We start from the raw sequence: 17,767 nt of genomic DNA, 5'->3' as shown, positions 1-17,767 counted from the left end.
AAAAGCAGACACATTCTCACAGTGTATATTTCATTTTCACACAGACAGCTGGCATAAGGTGGTGGAGCTGTGACTACAGCTTGAAAAAAAGCTCTAAGAAAGCTCTAATATGAAAATATTAAAAATAATAGCAACGGCTTCTTAACCAAGCCTTTCACCCCGAGAATGCCTCTGAATAGACAAGAATGCCATGAAGCCAGAAGCATTGCACCTGTTGTTCTTTGCACCTGAAAGCAATGACAGGAAATGTAGCATGAAGTGTTGTTGCTATGGTTTCCTATAAAAACACTGGGTAAAAAGAGTAGTGGGTATAGTAAGTGCAAAGTGGCCTGATATACTGCACTCCACTGAGGCTGAAGTCATCGACCATGAGTCAGTGAATGGCTAGAAAAACATCAAAAAGAGGCGTTCACATTCGACGTTAAACATTCCTTTAGAGGCAGGGAGGGAAGGACTTCAGATACAGATACAAGGCAAAGCATTTCCTTATTGTTTGACTTTCACTATCTTTAAACCTAGCATATGCCCACATATCTGCACAAGTCCCTGACATTTAAGTGAGGACAGAAACAAAATAAGTATTGAAAATTGACCATAAGTAAGTTGACTGTGTTTAACTGAGATGTGTGGCAGCAACAACTCTACTGTACAAATAAAGAAGCAGCTTCCATAACTGTCAAATGAAGCTAATGCTGATGAGCCAAAAACTGCAGTTCCTCTGATTACCGCTCATGGATCTCTCCAGCAGTGAGTCAGTCTCTTAAGTTAAAATGTCCACTACTACAGCAGAAATCAGTATGTTCACAGCCTGATAACAAAACTGTTTTACTCGTTATAGCTAATTTCACCCTTCATAACAGCTGTATAAGAGGTGATCATTATTATAACTGACCCATTCGTATAGAATTAAGGCTTAAAACTAGGGTTTGGTGTCTGTGAATGATGGGTGGATGGTGACACAGGCAGCTGTAGCTTCTAGCTGTCTGCTAGGCCTCACCTCAGCTAATTGGGCTGTTTTGGGGATCCTTTTGTAGCATTTTAATGCAATTATCTGATCAAGAATTTGGCTGATCTGCGGTTAATTGTACTAACAAACTGTTCCAGTTTTGATGAGTGAAATTATCAGATTTTATTTGGATTTTACTAAACTAATCAGGCATCTTTGCACAATGCACTCAAACCTAACTAGCTTGCAAACCAAGGTAATTAGTGTTTGTTGAAAGCTGGCACTTCATCCTCCCACTCAGAATGGTCACTTGGAGACATAAAACAGTGGTAAAGGTTTAAAATTTGGACTATGGTAGAAACTAAACAGCCTCAAGAGCTATAGAAGTATGCCTATAAGATAATGTTACTTAACAATATTTAGCATACATCTGAACCATAGAGTGTGAGGGTTAATATTGCTAACCAAGCCTTTTCGTGACATTAACACGCTCTAATTTCACTTCATAGGAAAGCTTGTTTCGACCGCTGAAAAAAATCTCTGTTTTTTTAACCAGTCAATAAGTCAACAATAAGTCAAAATTTCAAGTTATTTTCTCAGTTTTAACTGATTTTCTCAAGAGCCTAAGTTAGCAAGCTGGAATTTTGAGACAATAACCTTTTTTTTTTGCTCATGAATATTAAAATATGTTTTTATTTTAGTAGCAGGACACAAGCTTCTATACCATTGTACACCATGGTTCAGGTCTGTGCTTCTGTTTGCTGTTCAGCATCATTTTGGCTTTGCAGCCTTTCAGTGTTAACTATTGCTTGTGTGTTAGCATGTTACCTGTGCAGGTCTTTGGAGATATTTAATGCCAAGTTTGCAGCAGTGGTTCGTTGGTCTTAGCTGCCGATTAGCTACTTACACTTCTAATGCTGTCTTTTCCCACGGTGGATTACTTTCATTAACTTATTAATGAACAGAATGAAGGAAAGCTGCTGTTTCTGGGTTCCAGGTGAAAGTTAACTGACTTTTTTTTTTTACTATTTTGTACAATGGCAGGCTTTCTTGAGTTTTATGCTAAGCTAAGCTAAACCCATCTACACGTCAGGTTAGAACTCAGACATACTTAGCTGTCAATACTTCACCATGATATTTCTTTTCCTTCTGTGTGACAGTGTCCTCACTTGAGCTGCAGGTCTCATAACAGGACAAAAAAAGCACAGCTGTCCTCTGGAGCGATGAGGACAAAGAAGGGGAACGAGCCACCAAAGCGTGCTTTTAGTGACACGGTGAGCGAGATCAGACTCTTTCTCATTACACACCACCCTCACTTTGCTCTAAGGATTCTCTTCCTCTCACACACACAGAGGTCAGTCATCCATCCAGATTACAACACCCGCTGTGGGGGTTGTGGGTGGGTTCCTGCCTGATACTGAAGGGAGCTCTCACTTTGACACTGTTATTTCTGGAGCGCTTTCGCCTGATCGTCATCTGCTTGGAGCACTTTCCACTCAAACCTGCACATTTAGCTCATGTTCACTAAAGCTAACATGCAGCATGACAAGCAGCAAGATGACAATAAAACTGGCTGTAATTCACTGCTGAAACATACTGTATGTACGCTCAATGTTTCCCTTAGTGACACTGTACTGAAAAATTTAATGTATATGAATAAAAGTTGTACATCTAAGGTGGAATGTCAAAACCTTTTTAGTCCTTTTCTATTAATTCCCCCTAAAATGTCTCAATAACTATAAATGTTGAGTTAATAACACTGCACCAATGAATAATACAGCATTTTATAATAAATATAAGACAGATTGAACAAACCACAAATGATTCTAAATCTTGGTGAATCATCCATACAACCAGTAAGTAAATTCAACATGCAATGTTAGCAGTAAATTCAACATGCAATGTTCCATAGTAAATCTTTTAGTTATTCTTTAGCAGTAAATCAAGCTTGAATTTTATCATTTGTAGGTCATGCATAGGTGAAGTAGCTGTGCTGATACATTTGAAAAATCCCTGTTTGGAAAATAGGTCAACATTAATCCAAAATCTTTACAACCATGTTTGGCATGCAACCACAAATCGAGGTCAGAAAATTCCTCTGGCTTGCAAATTCGAAAGCCGTGCTGTTTAACCTTGTCCTGTAGTTACTGTAAGCATGAGGAGTTTGCATGTTCTCTGCTATTTTTCAGCTGCTTCTGGTTGTTTTCACATTGGCCCGAGTGCAGCTCGTCATCTGTTCAATTTGGGTTTTTCATTTCAGTAATAAAGCTAAGCTATCATTAAAATAAATTGTGTGTATTAGATTTTTTTTTCTTTTTCAGGAGGATTTAATTTCAGGCCACTTTTTGTCTTGAAGTTGGCCATGTCAGTAAAAGCTTCACCCTCCCTCAGGCTTTGCGAAGAGTGACCAGGAAAAAAAGAGTCGAAAGCTGTGGGGATAAATAGTAATAAAAAAAACACTAATAAAACCTGGGATGAGGCTGTAACAAGCATTAGCTCTACCTCCCGTGTCTGGCATCTCCCGGGAACTCTTGCAGAGCAACAGATGGTAAACTCTGAGTGACTCAGCTGCAGCTCGTTCATGCATGGTCCTCTACTGGCACCTGCAGGTCACATGCAGTAAGGATCGACTGCGCTTTAAGTTACAAATAAGGGGAAAAGTTGCACTATTTGCCATCTTTTTAAATGCTCACTGTGTGCCACTTTTACACATAGCACCACTCTACCCTCAACACGCCCTGGAACTGCTTAATGAATCAACTTAGTGCAATAAGTGAGGTTTCGACAGCTATTGTGAGTGATGATGAAGAGATCTCCGCACAGCCTCGGGCTCTAATCATAAACACATGTGAGTCTTCCCACTATCTGGGCCAATTATAGGCTGCAGACACTAAACAATCTATCACAGGCGTATAGAAAAATGACCCCCCTGATACAAAAGGAGGGATGAAAAATGGCATGGAATGTGAAGAGGTGAGAGCAGATGGATTATGAACTATAAATGTATAACAAATGAACCGAGCAGGGGGCTCAGGACTGCCAGACCTTCTCAATCAATCACCACTCTAACAAGACGGAGGGCAGCGCGCTGTCGTCTCAAAGTGAAAGACTTGCAAGCGGCAAATTCCACGATCGGATGAGAGTGGCACACAAAACACACAAGTCTGCACACAAAAAGAGGAATGAGCAGTTGGAAGGTCTCTCTGCAGGATGTTTATGAGGCTTTGCAAGGTTAAGAACTCATCAAACAGCTCTGTCTGTGTCTGCTGTTCTGCACACCAGTGTTACAGACAGACAGATGCCATGTGGTCACTCCAACGCTTCAGGCCAAAGTCAAGTATCTCAGCAACAACTTCTATAGGTATTGCAGGGATGGGAGAGATGAACTTTTGTAAGTTAAGAGCATTTAATTATATTTGACAACTGAAGCTAAATTTGTCACAAAGTGCCGAAATATGAAATACTTACTTGTAGTAAATATACACCAAAAATAAAACCTGTGTTAGTTAACAAAAAAAAACATTCAACTTTGGAGATACAAATAGCCAACGAATACAAAAATTGGCCATATTCATAAATATGAATAAAACTCAAGTCATTTTCTATTCTGCTCTGTGTGAATGGGTGTAATCAACTCAGGATCACAGCCACACTTTAAACTTTAGCTGAACTACTCGGTCCCCCTCAGCCACAGTTTAGAGTATGATTTTCTTTTGCATTATTGATGTGGATGGAGTGCTGCAGCAGTGAGTCCTAAAACTCAGATATAAATTGGGTCATTTCATAAAAAAATCACCTCCCACCTCATGCATGTTTAAATTCCTAGGGCCTTAAATTGTTTGAATTATGTAATGCGTCCAAAATATTTAAAAGAGCATGTAAATGCCAATGTCATCTGGCATACGATGTTAAAATGTAGGTTAGAAAAAGAGTTTCATATGATCTAATGTGCTTTGAATAGTCACCTATGCCCCATCATGATACAAGCCTTGAAAATTTACCCAGAATGCACTTTTCTGATGTTTCCTCCAGCAAATTATTAGAAAACTCATCAAACATCCAGAGTACCAGTGCTGGTTTCTTTTCCTTTGTGTCACAGATATTGAACTGCTGCACGTTATTCAAACTGCGATGTGTCCCATCATATTGATGTTCCCAGCTGGTTATAGAAAGAATCATATTGAACTAAAAACATATTTTGCCTTTAGACTGTAATTTGTTGCCTTTTTAACTGGAGCTTAAATATGGTTATAAGGGTTCAAAAATCCTGGAAAAAGTAACTTGAGCTAATGAACACCAAATTTTGGCTCAGTCCTATGTGCCTGTCATTCTAAAAATATTTACAACTTCATTAAATATGATAAAGTTATTGTACAAAGAAATAAAACAAATTATTGTGAAAAGATCAGGTGGGAATTTGCTTCACATTTGGTTGGTTTTATATGGAAATACCCAGTTACCCTTTTGCGGTTCAAGTTCTCTGTCTTGAAGTAATTGTGTAATTTTTTTTTAACTAGTTGCTAACAAGTAGTTCATTGAGACTGAGGAAGATGTTTGGGGATATCCAGGCTATCGTGCCAAATACAGCAACGTAAAGCCATTGACATTAAAGTCATGGGACCGTGGTATAGTTTGTTTACAGCCTAGCTTCAATATTTTACTTTATGAGTCATACACTTTTTGTTCAGCAGGATAATCTTTTCTGACTCTAAACTTTTATTTCTCACATATCTTATTTTCATTGATAACTCGGAGGCCTAGGAAAACTCTCATTGGCTTCTTGTCAAAGGAATTACAGTGATACTAACTTCCAGCACTTCCAATAATTAAGCGTGGATTTACGTAACGGAGAACACAGCAAATATTTTCTCCCGACCTCTCTCTCTTCAACCTGAACAGCGCTTTGCTCCTTCGCTGTTTACCTCCGCCCGCCCCTCCCTCACTAAACACACTTCTGGCTTTAATCCTCTTTGCTCCTGCAGACAGACTCTCCCTGCTCTGTTTCACTCACTGTCCACACACATATCCACTCTGCCCTCCCCTTCTCAGCCTCCGCCTCATTGTCCCCGCACAGATGACCTTACGGTCCAGCCGGAGCCCCCACCTGCCACTGGCACCATGCAGACTGAGCTCAGGGGCCCGTGTGGGGGTGGGAGCCGGATGGCTAAAGCGCCACATGCAGCCAATAAACACATTGTGCCGTGCTGTCCGAGTCCAACGAGTCACAATGAGCCAACAGTGTGTGTTCTGGGTGCAGTGATGTCCTGTTGTCGGGGCCTTAAAGGGACACAGAGGGAGGAGGAGGAGGGAGGACAGTGCATCCCTCTTCAACCAACCTCCTGAGGTATTTAGAGGTGAAGAATGGAGCTGTTAGCACAAGATATGCATAGCAAGACACATAAGTTCTTTTCTTTTGCAACCACAATACTTTTCCTCAGATTTCATGTGGAAATCGCTGCATTGGTTTGTTCCATACAGGGAATTTGGGGGTTGGAGCTTCATGATACCAAACCTCTCAGTAAACCCTGCAGCAATGAATGTTTTTTAAGACTGGATGACACAAAAGTAAAATGGCTAGTTTGAAAAAAGTGTAAGAAACTGGTAGTTTGATTCATCCCACATATCTGTGGGAGAACTCATGCTGGATATGCAATTGCGTAGCTCAAAACACTCATGTGACCAGCTGATACAAGCCCTATGTTAGTCTGTCTGTGTTGTGTGCCTGTATGTGTTACTATGGAGACACCTAAAGCAGTAGGTGCAACCACAAAGGCTGGTTGAAGTACTTCAGCAGGTGTTTACGTGTCTGTCTGGTGACTAATTTTATCATGTCAATATTACAAGTTCCAGTCAGGAAATTTTACAGGTGTGTAGCTGAGATCAGCTTTCAGTTCGTGCTTCAGTGCATAACTGAGACACACCAGCTTTTGCATTAAGGAGGAGCTGGGGTGGAAGCAGGTTAAAAAGCATTGGTTCATATGAGGTTTATAGAAGCGTATCCAGCTGAAATGAGTGGGACTGTGGCTGTGTTGTGTCATTGTTGCCCACAGGAGCTTCTGTTGTGCATTTTGGTGATGATTTGGTCAATCAGACCGAGTTCAGTGTTTTGATTGATTTTTCTGTCGGCTCTCAGGGTCACCAGTGTTCCTGGAATCAGCAGATAGTGAAGTCAGCTTTTCAGTGTTAAGGCCAAGAACTGTTTTGTGTAAACATGCTGATATAAAATATACACATCACAGTATAAGTATGCATATGTAATAGAAACCAGGATTAGCTGAAGAGTGAAAAAAAGCCTTCATAGAGAGAAAAGGGTAAAGTGTTTATTTAGCTGTGCTACCACAACTGCTCTGTCGTTGACACCTGTCTTTATCCTTGTGTCTCAATAACTCTTTTCTTGCCTGGACAAATGGTACAAGTCCATGCAGGTGAATTTTTGAAATCCCAAACTGGATTTCTTAAGGAACTTTAAGGTGGTTTGGAGCAGAGAAGTCAAAGATAATTCACAGGCCATCACTTGTCATTCAAACCACCAGTGCCTACGTCACTCCATAACTGCATTTGTTTCCCTTTTTTATTGACTTAAGTATCCAGCATTATATTGAGAGTTCATATTGAGAGTTGATCCAGCATTTGAATCCATCTGTTTAGCTTTGTGCAATTCAGCTGGTTACCAAAGTACTTGTGATTTGGCTTATAATATAATTTCACCTCATGAAGTATTGGAATATGTCTGTTTAGGATGAGGCAAGTCAACATCACTTGCTAAGGTTAAGAGATTCAGTCCTGATAATAAAATCTTGAGTTAAGGTTAGGCACTACATTTCTATTTTTTCTCTTTAAATACCTACATTTAAAATCATGCAATGCCACAATATAGGATTTCTTTTGATATGAAGCATCTTTTGAAAATGTGAAAATTAGCATTTAGCATATGGCTAAAACCAAAAACAGCCTCAGACCTAGTCGGTGGGTTTTAAAGGTGAAAATACTGCTTCAAGCACAAATACACTTGCTTTCCACTTTCCTCTCATCTTCCCCCTGGCTCAGATTTTGAGAGGACAGCAGTGTGAAACTGACACAGCCATTATCTTGCTCTGTCTCAGCCCTCCCTCCTCTCCGCTCTCCCATCTCTCACACAACAGGGAGGGGAGTCTCGTACCCGAACAAAAGGACGGCAGCCGCTTTGTCTAAAGATTCTGCTTTAAGGTCACCGGTTTGTTGTAAAGCCATGCAAATATTAGCATGAGCCATGGATTGGTGGATTGTCCGATTAAAGCTTTTTTAAGTTGTATATTTACATTTTCCATAATGAAACCCTTTAATACTCATCCACCCACCATTCACTTTGGAGCCAAAGTTGTGACTTTGACCTCCCTGAGGTGAAGATGCCATCAGTTTTAGTTATGTGGAAGCAGAGTCCTGGGTTTCATTATTTTTATGTTCAGCTACTCGTGTATTTGCCTGTGCGGGTCATCCATGTATCTTCCTTAGACAATTGCAGCCAAGTGGAAACCTTCCTGCCAGCACTCGTGTCACCTCCCAAGGCTCCGGTGTTATAACTCAGAGGAGCTTCTGCAGAGGGCCTTGCTTTACTGCATCACCTTCATTAACCACCGTGCTGGAAGCTTCCCTGTCATCCCTGGGTCGATGACTTGCCTCTCAACTCCGGCTTAGCTTCCCCCGAGTTTATTTTTCCACTTATCTGTGGTGAGGACGGAGGGAGGCAGAGACAGAGGCAGAGGAAGGGGAGATACTCGGGGCTTTGGATGCGTTTTTTTAATCTGTTATTCTCCTGTATTGGCACGGGCGTCTCCAGTGTGGGGATTAAGAATCCAGACAGAGTGATGGAGCTCGGCGCTGACCCCGAGGGCGGCTGACGAGTAGAGGAGGAGGAGGAGGAGAGGGGGAGAAACAAAATAAATCATCTCTGTGGAATGAAAGAGAGAAAGACTGAGACACAAAGAGGATTGTGGGTTTGTGAGTGTGTGACGGACAAAGACTGTAGAGAAGAAGCAATAGGGAGCAGAGAGAGAGAGAGTTAGCTGCTGGCAGTGGTAATGGTCTTGTTGAAGTGGGGAGCAGTCTAAATCCTGAAACATGACCTAATAAATCTGAAGGTTACCTCACAGCGCAGCTCTGTGGGAGGATCACACTTCATTTCCACACTGACAAATGCATCAGATGAATTAACAACAGTTCACAGTTTCTGGATCGAGGCCTATCAGCTCAATGCCATTTACCTCATCTCTCATTTCTTCCACTTTTCCCACGGCAGATAGATCGCTGCGTTGCTCCTGAAGGAACTGGTGTCCTGTGGTTTTTAATTGGTCTCCTATGACTCTGTATATGACCCAGAAAAAGAAATACGGAGTCTGTGCTTGTTGTTTCAGGTGCTATTTATTGTTGGAGCATGCAAACACAAGTAAAACTCCATTTCCCCTTGACCTGAAACAGACTGTAGCATCAAGAAATTCTCTGGAATAAGCAGATTAGCTAAAATAAGCCAGAAATCTAAACAGAAGGTCAACTCTGAGGCAAAGACAAAATTGTTATACAAATTTCAGGAGATTTTTAACTTTCAGAAGGATAGGTTTGACTCAAATCATCTAAGCTGATATGAAATATAAAACCTAAAATGATCTAACCCTTAAATCACAAGTTTTGGGTATTTTGTTTTGTTTTGTTTTTTACCTACCATCATCTCATCTGTGCACCAAATAATGTAGGTACGGTACAAATAGATAGAATGAAATGCAAAATTAAGCCCAACAAACATGATTCTTGAGCATATCTTCATCCTGCCAGTCTTGACTTAAGAGCTGATCAATGCTCTTTTCAAAACTGGTTTGTAGAGGAGATCGGATAATGGCACACGCTGTCAGATGGTCAGTAGCCAATGTTTTCTTTCTAATTTTTTAGACACTCTGAGGAATTGAACAGCTCTTTTAACTGGGAAATTCCCCAGAAACATTTTAGTGTTAATACCTAAAACACTCAGATTCACACATTTTTTGTTTCTGGCGTCACAGAGGTGATATTCATATTGTGGTCATGTCACAAGTACAGAAGCTCCACCCACCTGCTGGTCTTTTCTTTTTTTTTTCTTTTTTTTCTTTTTTTCAAAATCAGCCAATTATAGGAAACCTGAACTAAAGGAGGACAAGCTAATAAAAGCTTGTTTCAGAGAGTGGATGAACTGAAGCCCTCTAATTCTAGTATAATCCGAGAATAAAAACAGGAAGTGAGCAAAATATGACATCTTTAAACTGATTAAAAAGGTTAAAGATTAAAAAGCAAAAAATTAAAGTCCTTCTGGCTGCTCAAGTTTAAATTGTCTTCATGTGAACACTAGATGGTGCTATTTTTTCCATCTGACACTTTTGCTTTTATGAAACACCATCTTATTTTCAGCAGTTAGGGTACATGCCGGTTACAGTATACATGAAAGCAGGCAGATTTAAACCCTCTGACCTCTGCTTTGAGTTTAAACTGAGCAGTGAAACTCGTGTTGCTGAAGGAAGATGTTTGCATGCGTTCTGGATGTGCTTTTTATGTCTTCAGTTGCCAGTTTTAGTCGTCTAGATGCACAGCTTATGCACAGACTCTAATTATTTAATGTAAATCCAGCTTGAACAGATATGCAGGCATCATCCCAAGGGAAAATATAAGAGTTGGAAGCAAAGAGCTCCTTTAAACTTCAAATAATCTGAGTTCATCTGTATTGGGATTCTGGAGAGCCCACAGTCTCTTTACCCTTTAACATCCTCCGTGTTTTGTTTCCCTGGGTTTCCTTCCCAGGCTTTTTATTTGTCGTGATTGCTTCCTGGCTCAAGGTCATTTCTTCTTGCTCAGCCTCCTCTCCTCAACGTATCGATGCCAGGAGAGCCAAGGTTCTTGGCCGCTAAAGGAAAATCGATATCCCTGAGCGCTCGGAGCTTGTGCTCTAATATCCTCCGAGCGGCGCCTGCCAAAATGTTTATGCTGTGTTCATGGGAGATTTTCAGAGAGACACAGAGAAGAATAAGGAGTGACGAGACCGTATCACAGTAGCTCATGATTTACACTGTTCTCATTAAAGAGGTGCAGCTCCACTCAGTCTTAGCTCAAGTTTGGTGAGGAGGATAAATGTTACTGATCTGCAGGTTACAGGAGGGTGGATGACCTCGTTCTTCTGAGTGTTTATTTAACACAGACAAAGGGAGACATGAGCTTCCTCTCCTCCACGTGCTGACCGCTGGTGAATGGTCTGCCACAGGTGTGAGACCTGACAGCTCCCAGCTCTGCCAGATGGGCAACAGAGCAAACACAGGCCGTGTTAATCTCCAGTTGTCTTTTTGCCCTTGTGGCTGGTGGATGTGACTGTCAAGGGTGTTTGCATGAGGCGTATTGACGGTTTGACCTCCTGACTCGATAAACTCCTCTGTACTTCATCCTATGGAGCAGACAAAAGCAAGGAATGATGGGGAGGGGCGAGCTTTGGTATTCTGGTGGCGCACGTCTCCATTGTGGCACTGTCACTTCGCTTTGGGAGGAGGCCAAAGGAAAGGTGGGGGTGCCTGGGGGAGGGGGGGGGGGGGGGGGGGGGTTGGCCTTTGCCTGGTTAACATGCAAATGAAGCATTTAATGGGCCTGAAAAGGTCATGGAGGTCGAGCTCTGTGATAATCGAGAAAGAGATTAAAGCGCCATCGAAGCAAATGTGTGGGTGTTTGTGGGTGGCTGCGCAGCGTTGCAGCTGGACTTCTTTCTTTGCTCTCCAATGTTAAATAGAAGCTATTCTGTGCCTTTCCAGCTATTTATGTTTATTTATTTTTTCTTTTTCTTTTTGTATTTGTATTTGTGAACTAAACGAGATTAGCTTTGCATGATTCACGAAACTTTTGGACATGTTAAATATGACAAATCACCACTGGAACATATTTTGCATAGATAGAAGCAGAATAGCTTTAAAGCCTAGACGTGGAGAGTAAGATCGTCAGATTGTTTCAGAAACTGCAGATTTTATCTATCCAAAAAAGAACAATTTAAATCAATTACAAGATGAAATCATACATTTACAATTAAATTCAGTGTAATTAATAACAAATTTTAAATGGAACGTAACAACAGTACAAATAAAAAAAACATAAAAATACAATAAAAATGTTTTGTATGAAATATTAAGCGATTAAATAATTTTTTTAAATAAAACACAAAAGAAAATTTTTTATAAAAATATGGAAAAATCAAGTGTATCAAGTGATAGTAGATAAAAATCAGTAATAATTGGACATAAATCAAACCGAACAAAAGGAACAGATGGAGACGCAAAGAGAATTAGTAACACAACGAGTGACGATGGCTTTTCTCAGGCTTGATGGTGTGGGTGTGCAGGTTGTTTGGGGACAATCAATTTTGTATGATATCTCTTTTTTTTATTGATATGCACCCTGGGGAGGTAAAGGCCATCATGGCTCGTGCTATAGATGTCTGCTTGGTGGACGATTGATTGGTCTGGCATTTGATCTTGTGGCTCACAGTGTAGGATGGGGACACAGAGCCATGAGAGCACTCATGGCCACCCTGCTCACCATTCCCCACCTCTGTGGTCCCTCTCATCCCTTTCCCATCATTTATCCCCCTAGACCTGGTTACGTCTGCTTTTAAGATGATATTTAATATATTTTTAATTCCATACTTAAAGTCTGAATGAAACATGACTTTGTGATAGAAACTAATTGCACTCAAAATGTAAAAATACAAAGGATAGCTTGTTTCCAAGCACATCGATTAATCTTTGAATTTTTTCTTTTAAGAATCCTTGTTGTAGCATCACATTAAGGTACAAAATTGTCACGAGAAGTTCAAAAAGGCTCTCTGTGAGGTACAAACCGCAAGGATGGACAGAGAGCCATGCTGACTTATCAAAAGTAAGCAAAGGGACACCCACTCAATCAAAATAAAAATAAAAAACCTTCCAGATGCTATATAAGCATTTAAATGAGCCTGCATTTGCCAGTTGTCTGATATGTGTCACTTCATAAATCACTAAACGCACCGGACTGGGGTTGAGCTAGAGCAGTACAGGCTCATTGCAGTTATTCACCTTTGATGCTCCCTCTTATAGATTTTTTAGGGCGATTTGTGGTTAATGGTTCGAAGACTTCTACCTATGAGTCTCCCCTGCTGCAGATCCCTCTGTGAAATAATAAAATGATAATGTAAGGCAGAGAGGAGCTTTTAATTTGTAAACTGGGCTCCACTTCCTTCTCCGTGTGCCAGACACAGTAAAGGAAGAACCAACCAGTTCCATCTTCTACTTTGATCAGACACTTAATGCAGCTGGATTCCCAGCATATATTTTCTTAAATGGGAGGTAATGAAAAAGCTGCAGGTATTAGCACATAAAAGACTGAAGCACGGGGGGATGTGAGGGCTGTAAGCCGGTGACTGTGAATTAATGTGTTCAGTGAACATACTATGAATCATAAAAGCAGATGGAGCAGCAGGATGGATGTTTAACATATGTGGATGAGTGCTTTCAGCAGTCTGCGCTGCCACCGTGTGGCGAGTGAAGGTATAGATGAGAGCCCCAAAATGTGCCCAACGTTTCCTTCTTGAAATAAAAGTCTGCTTTACAAACCATCGGTCAAAGCTGGGTGAATATGAGAGTATTACAGGAAGGAGGAGAACTGCTCTATTGCCACCATTTCCACATGAAAGTCCATTTCCTTTCGGGAGTCTCAGAGAAGAAGAATGCTGTGGGGGGAGCGAGGCTGGAGTCGCTCTTATCACTGCCACCTCCTATAGGCAAATTTATAGAGACATTTCTCTGGCGTGCTCGGCCTAAACGTCAGATTTCTAATCCTGAGTAATCCTCAGTGAGAGGGTGAGGGAGGATGTATGAGACAGCTCGAGCTGTACCAGGAATGTTTCTGTGCATCAGCGTGAGGAAATCTGAGCGAGGATTCACGCTCATAAATCACCTTTTAATAAGCAGAGTGACGTTAGAGCAGCACGGGGATGGAGATGGAATCATCAGACTCATTTCAGCGTTGCTCATTTAAACCACATGGAAAAATGTTTCATAACATGACATTTTCATGGGAAACAGGATGATGGGCAGCTTGATGGGCCAGCTGCCAGCGTCTGTTCACAAATGTCTCAGTTACAGAAAACAGGGCTGGGATTACTCCCTCCTCCTTTTTCCTCGTGCAGGTTTTCTGAATGGGAGCTGGTATCATCAGCGGGATTTAGAGTGTAAACTGGGCTGTTACAGATCACAGCAGCATTTCAAAAGGAAACACAGATTATCATCATATGCTGTGCCATGTATGATGATAATAATTATAAAGTTTATCTGTGTAGCACTTATCAAAGCCAGTGATATAAAAAGCTGTACAAAGAGCAGATAACACACAATAAACTGAAATCATGAACCAGGAACTACATTTTAATTTTTATGACAGGTTATGAAGGACATCCTGGAGTGAAAACTGAAAAACAGTGTGAAAATTAACCACAATAAAAATAAAAACTAGGCACATTTAAATGAAGCAACATTTTGTATAAATTCACTTTAACAGAACAAAATTCAAAACTGAACTGGGTTGAACAATAAATAAATAAATAGACTAAAAGAATAAAAAATAAAAATCATTGAATGATGGTAAAATTTCTAAAATTTGTTCGTCTTTAAGCTTCTTCAATCCAAACTAAGCTAAAATAAAATAATACACACACAAACAAGAACTAGAGACTGCTTTTTATCATCTGTTTCTATCTACTTCATCAGAACAGAATAGAATTGAAGGAGAAATAAAAATAACATTTGCAGAGATCTGGGGACCTTCTATAAACTTTGACTTTCTGTTAAATCCAAATATTTTACAGTCTTAATAATTTGTTCCTGTAAACCAAGCAGTGTTGGTTTACATATGTTTAGTATGAACAAAAATGGTTTTAGTTTCATGATGTTATACTAGGGTGACCGTATTTTGATTTCCAAAAAAGAGGACACTTGGCCCAGTCATGAAGAACTTTAAAAATACTGTTTGCTTAAAGAAAAATTTACCATATTTAAACGATGCCTTCTCTGTACAGTTAATGAATGGTGAAATAAAATAAAAAAAAGTCATATAGGCTTTTACAAGTCAACAAGTGCAAAAAAAATAGGAGAGTTGCTCATCCTATGTTAGACTACATAAACAACCACTGAAATTAGATTTGTAATGATGGATAACAATTAGTGAATCCCTAACTAAAAATAAAATGAAATTAAAAAAAGAATCAACAAGTAAAAATATAGATTAAGCAGCCTACACAAAAAGTACAAACTTCAATGTATTACAACAAAGCGTTCTGCATGAAGTGAAACATCTCATTCTGTGAGAAATAAAACAGAATAACAGGATATTTAAAAAATGGTTGTTCGATTGTTTTGTTTTGTTGTTGATTGGGACTATAACATGATAATTTTAACCGGTGATTTTAACCTGCACATAGATAATCCTTCTGACCCTGCAACAAAAGAATTCTTAAACATTCTTCACTGTTTGGATTTTACCCAGCACGTCACGCAGCCGACTCACAACAGAGGACACACTCTGGACCTGGTCATCACCCATGGGCTGTCCACCAGCGTGTCCTCTGTTGTTGACTTGGCTGTCTCTGACCACTACTGTGTGTTTTTTAACATCACCGGTTTTATTCAGCGGGAGACCTCGGTGCGAACTGTGAGGAGGCGCTATCTAACCTCTGAAGTGGCTGCAAATTTTACCAGGGTTTTAGACGAATGCCCCCCTGTGATTTTACCTGCATCCTGCGATTTGATTTTTAGTTATTTCAACAGCAAACTGAAGAAAAGCCTTGACTCCGTTGCTCCACTCACCACCAAAAAGATTAACGTAAAACATGCATCACCTTGGAGAAACGAAGAAGTCAAAAAACTCAAAAGAAATTGCAGGGCAGCAGAAAGGAGATGGAGGAAAACTAAAAATAATATCAACCATCAAATATTTTGCGAGCAACTTAAAGTGTACAATAATACATTAAGGAAGTCAAGAAATTCATACTTCGCCAAAATAATCAGTATTAACAAAAATAATCCCAAGGTCCTCTTTTCCACCATAGATCACTTATTTAACCCTGATTTTAACAGCTCCCAAAGAACCCCCACAGACTCACTCTGTGAGCAGTTTGCAGACCACTTCAGGGGAAAGATCAGCGCCATCAGATCTGATATTTTATCTAATCGTGATATGATTTTAAATACATCTGAGGGCTCGATTGTACCTGAGGAGACACTGGACAGCTTTGTCCTGGTTAATGCTGAGAACCTTCAGAAAGTTTTCTCCACAGTGAGACCCACCACATGTCTTTTAGATCCAATTCCTTCTTCACTCTTTAAAACACTTTATGGATTTTTTGAGGCTGAGCTTTTATACATGATGAATTGCTCTCTTCAGTTGGGTGTCTTCCCTGCTGCCTTTAAAACGGCGGTGGTGAGGCCCCTTCTGAAGAAGAGCAATTTGGATTGTAATGATTTTAATAACTACAGACCTGTATCCAACTTACCATTTTTAAGTAAAGTCTTAGAAAAACTTGTTTTTACTCAGATTACTGATTTTCTCAATGATAGACAGATCCTGGAGATATTCCAGTCTGGATTTAGGGTGAACCACAGCACAGAGACGGCTCTCCTAAAGGTTTTAAATGATCTTAGATGTAACTGGGACTCCCAAAAGCTCTCAGTCCTGGTGCTACTGGATCTAAGCGCAGCCTTTGATACAGTAGACCACGCTATTCTTTTAAACAGACTGAAACACATGGTGGGCCTCTCTGGTGCTGTACACAACTGGTTCACTTCCTATCTCTCTGACAGAACTTTTATGGTGAGTATGGATACATGCTCCTCTAAGATCCATAGAATGACATGTGGTGTGCCTCAAGGGTCGGTTCTAGGCCCTGTACTTTTTAATTTGTATATGCTCCCTCTCGGCAGTGTCATCAGGAGGCATGGAGTGAACTTCCACAGTTACGCTGATGACACGCAGCTGTACATCTCCGTGTCTCCTGATGACACCAGACAAATGGATGCCCTCTTTAACTGTATCTTGGATATAAGATCTTGGATGGCAGAAAACTTTTTACAACTTAACCAGGACAAAACTGAAGTTTTAATTGTCGGTCCTGAGGCTCAGAGAGAGAAACTCTTGTCTAAATTAGAGGCATTTTCACTATGTCCTTCGCTACAAGTGAAAAACCTGGGTGTTATTTTTGACTGAGCTTGGTTTTATCCCACATATTAAACATGTAACTAAAATTGGATTTTATCATCTAAAAAATATAGCCAGAGTCCGCCCTATTCTCTCTCGGGCCAACACGGAGATGCTGATGCATGCTTTTATTACCAGTCGCATTGATTACTGTAATGCCCTGCTCTCTGGTCTTCCTAAGAAGAATATTTCAACTTTACAACTCTTGCAAAACTCGGCAGCTCGTGTGCTGACGAAGACCAGAGGGCGGGCCCACATTACACCGGTTTTAGAATCGCTGCACTGGCTCCCCGTGTGTTTCAGGATCGATTTTAAAGTTCTTTTATTGGTTTTTAAATGTATTAATGGTCTTGGGCCTTCCTATCTCTCAGATCTGCTTTTACCATACGAACCCTCGCGGACCCTGAGGTCCTCTGGTACTGGCCTTTTGATTGTCCCTAAAGTCAGGACACATACTCACGGAGAGGCAGCGTTTCAGTGGTATGGTCCTCGTCTGTGGAACAGCCTGCCGGAGGAGCTCAGGGCCGCAGAGAACGTACATGTTTTCAAGAACAGGCTCAAGACCCA

The sequence above is a fragment of the Copadichromis virginalis genome, linkage group LG16 (assembly GCF_057382275.1).
Source record: "Copadichromis virginalis isolate Kocher_CV1m ecotype Utaka linkage group LG16, C_Virginalis_male_GT1.1, whole genome shotgun sequence".
Lineage (NCBI taxonomy): Eukaryota > Metazoa > Chordata > Actinopteri > Cichliformes > Cichlidae > Copadichromis > Copadichromis virginalis.
The sequence above is the reverse complement of the archived record's forward strand: the minus strand, read 5'-3'. Positions refer to the sequence as shown.